Below are 4,411 nucleotides of genomic sequence, written 5' to 3' on the forward strand. Positions count from 1 at the left end.
GAACGTGTTTTTTGGTTACTGTAGTACCCACGTACAAAAGAGTGGTTGATGGTTTGGTTGATAGGAGTGGTCTGATCTGACGATATGCAAATAAAATGACTATTTTTAAGTACTCAAGCGCGTCAGATTAAGATATATGGTTCATCTTTATGACATAGACGTGGTGTCTCATAATTTGACCACTATCTGGAGGAATTAGCCTAATCACATAAATATATATTTTTTAAAATCGTACTTAATCGATTGATAATCTATGGAAATGGCAAAAAGCCTCTGTTGTTCAAGTAGAACTTGTATTTATTATATAATAATGTTTAAAAATGATTTTAATGACCCGGTTTACCGCGACGATATCCTAAAATATTTTTTACATGTTTCTAATATTTCTAATGTAAATTTTACTGATTTTTGAAAGTAGCTTCACCACAAAATATACACTTCATGTTAATATTACTCATAGTAAATATTTTTAAATTATTGTAGGCATCGTGTAGCCGCACTTGTTAAACTTTATCGGCGATTTTTTCTTACTTCGGCTTGTGGAAATCGTCAAATTATACATTTTTATATTGATAGTCTATCTGTATTCCTTTCATTTTCCATCAAAGTTCTTTCATAATATTTTGTAGGACGGCTATAAATATCTTGGGTGATAAGGGCCAAAATTTTGCTCCAAGTCTGTCTAGTTTTACTTTACTGGTACTCTTCTTATCTATATATATTACATACATAATGTTTGTATGCATTACATGGTTGGTATGCCTTGATATAAAAGCACCATGTGAAATGCAGTCAAATGCTTTATTAAAATCGATAAGGATTGATAACTATCAAATCTAACGTGTTTATGTGATCAGACGTTCAATACCCAATCACCTCTAGATGTTGGAGCTTTTCAATAAAAATTCTTTTTATTGAAAAGCATAATTAGCATAACGCATATTACGAACAGTTTTTACAAATTTGGTATACGACTATACGGCGGTAATTGCCAATATCATAAAATAAAATATGTTATTTTAGTTAGTTAGTTAAAATAATTATTTTAAGGAACTTAGAATTAAGTTTCTTGGAAGAGCTCGGAACCCTGACACAGGTATTTTTTACTTAAAAGGGTTCCCAAATCTTACACATAGGAATGTACTTAAAACAATAAACTTTTTATTATTATCATTTATTATTATTATATTAAGTTTATAAGGAGTTTTTAGGGCTTCGTTTGAAAAACTGTCAGGACCTGGACTTCTATTATTGTTCAGCTTATTTATATTGGTTACAATTTCATTAGAATCTAAGGGTAAGACTGATAGAGTTTGTTGTAAGTCAGGCTTCATCTTCCTGTAGGTCCCGCCCTCGTTGGTCCATCTTTTATCCATACACCTTACAATATCGCCTGCCAATTTCAGCTGTAAAGCGTGGGTAAGCTTGTCTCTGATATGCAATATGCATAATAATAAAAAAAATAGATAATATATTCCTATGAATAATCTCAGAGTACGCCTTAAGTGTGAGTAAAAATATGTCAGTAATTATGCAGTGGTAAAAGTAACGGTGCACTAAAACTTCTTTAGTGCACCTAAAATGTATGAAATAAAAGGCAATAAGGAAAATTCGTTACGCTACTTTACCTTTATGCTTCGTAAAATACATTTTATGGATGAGAATTTTCTGGTAAACTTACAGAAACAATTTTCATTCCTCCTCCCTTACACATACAGCCCATATTTCTGTGTAGAGAATGCAACATATTGCTACACTGTTCATGATACTCCTATGTGTGTATTATTGTGTGTTCAGTAAAGGGCACCTTATAGTATAAAAGGTCTTTTTACACTATACTATCTTAATTAAAAATAACGTTATATTTCTATTATGAACGTAAGTTTATTTGTATATCACGCTCATTGTGATGAATCGATTTCTTCTTGTAAGTTTTATTGATTATGCTGAACTCACTGTAAAGTTAGTTATTTCGCTCTATTTTTTGTTCACACACTTTATTACTGATAAGCAAAAGCAGTTATTTTTTATAAACTTAAACACCCCTATTATTTAGAACATTTTAACCGAGTTCCGGACAGTGCGTCGTAGGTATGCAATTGTTACGACAACAGTACACATTACAATTGGGGGTAGGGCCTTTCCCTTAATAAATGCTAATGCTGTTGTATTACAAGTAGCACATAGAAATCAGATTATTTTACATAATTTCACCACCAGAAATCTATATGTAAATGGGTATATAATAACTCGCCGAATGAGTATGTACATGGTATATATACATACTCGGTTGGTGGACTCACTGTTCCGAGGATTTCTGTTAGGAAATCACAGCCACGCATTCCAGGACTACGTAGATGACACATTTATGCTCTGAAACAATCGCACAAGGGACTATCAGTCACGCCAAGTTTAAGACAGTGGCCCGGCGGCCTCATGATTTAGCAAGGGGTGGGTAGAGGTTATTCTCGTTACAGAATGTTGCCAATGTAAAGTCTTCCTAATAAACGAAATTTGACATTATAGGCATTTAGTGTATGTAATTTTAACAATATACCTACGCACATTTTATCATTAAAAACTAACTTATTTAAAAAAATAAGGTATTGGTGTATTTTTATCTCTAGCTAATATAATTAAAAAATGAGAAAATGGTAGTCAGTTTATAGCCTATTGAAAAACAGGTTTTATAACGCAGTGTATACACGCCTTTATAGCGCGTGTCGGCTGAAGCCTAAAGATACGGCTGGGCCGCTTATTGCTACTGAAACTGCGTCCCGTCCCGCTTTCCCACAGACCTATTAACACTTAGAAGAAAATAAAAAAAACTGTTTCCATGCCATTTTCATGATGTTTAAATAATAGTTGCATTTATTTAATAAATGAAAAAACTTTATCATCATTTTTGAAGTTATACTTCTTTTGGCGCGATGGAGAAAAATGATGAGAGTGAATTTTTACGATGCGCGCGGACACCAACAACTAAATTCCACATCGTAAAGTTAGTTTATTTTTGCATAATAATCGATAACTATGTTTAAGTTGTATATTCTAGTATTTTTATATTTAGAACACGTGTTTCGTATTAGTACAATTAAACAGTGTGAATAAATAGATATGATTTTGGTGTTTTAAATAAATTTCATATACGACGGTGATAGTATTTACTAGTAATTTATTATTTAAATAAAATCTTTTTGATTAATTTCAATATTTATCGTAAATCACTACTGCATTTAAGTTATATTTTCCATACGCCAAAGAAGTATAACTTCTAACGCGTGTACATAAGTACACACACTCTTTTTTATGTAAGTGATATGTACAATAATGATTAATTCCCAATGCTGATACAACGAGTGGTACTCAATTTAATAAAAAATAAAAAACCTAACGCGGTTTACATAAGTCTTCAACATATTTTGTACGTCATCAGACACGCAAGCGCGGCACGGTCGATTCAGCTAACAGGTGCTCTCCCAGCAGTCCCTCTGTCGTCCTCGACAGGGAAACACCTCTCAATCCTCAAATAAAAATAAAAAATCTCAACCCAAAACAGCCAGTAAAAAATCGCAACTAAAACCTCCTTTCGTAACTAACTATTTAACGCCTGCACAGATTACAAAGCAACATAAATTAAAAAGTTTGTGTTTATATTCAACAGGCGTCTAGAATAAATATATTTTAATGTTGATCCCTTTTCTATACTATTGTTGATGTTTCTAATGTCTAATGACTTGTTCTCAGTGCTTAAAATAAGTGTCTTTTATTGTTGAGCTTAAAATCGATATTATAGATGAAAGATTAGAATGAAGTATTTCGTGAAAGTTACATGGTACTAAAAAAGTAAGTTTTATAATTATTTTTAAGAAGGTATAACACCAACTTTGTTCTGTGAATATACTTAAGAATATTTAGAAGTTTTATACTGAAAAACAGTTATGGAATTTTAGTTAGTAATGTGTAAGAATATCTTATAAAAGAACTCTAGTGATATATTATTGATTGCTATTAACTTTGCAAACTAAAATTACAAAGTTTTCATACATAATTTTAATAATGATAGTATATCTTCTATTTAAAATATGTAAAGCAGTGCCAGTCTTGTCGCGTTAATTTTTACAGCGCCCCTAATTAAGGCGTATTCCTTTTAAATAATATTCCAAACTCTGTACTCATGTATATACTACATGTATATAATGTATTCTTTTAAGGGGTCTTTGTGTGTATTTCTTTAGAATCTCGAATCGGTAACCCTACCACCCAAAAAGTGTGAGCATGGCTCTTTAAACTATTAAAGGCGATGCCGAGGGGGCCATGCCATGCCATGTATGTAGTACACCTCCGTGCCAATACAAATGATATATATCATAATAATTCGATTATTTTAATTAATACATCCTAGGTAATC

Source organism: Pieris rapae, chromosome 5 (assembly GCF_905147795.1).
Source record: "Pieris rapae chromosome 5, ilPieRapa1.1, whole genome shotgun sequence".
Taxonomy (NCBI): domain Eukaryota; kingdom Metazoa; phylum Arthropoda; class Insecta; order Lepidoptera; family Pieridae; genus Pieris; species Pieris rapae.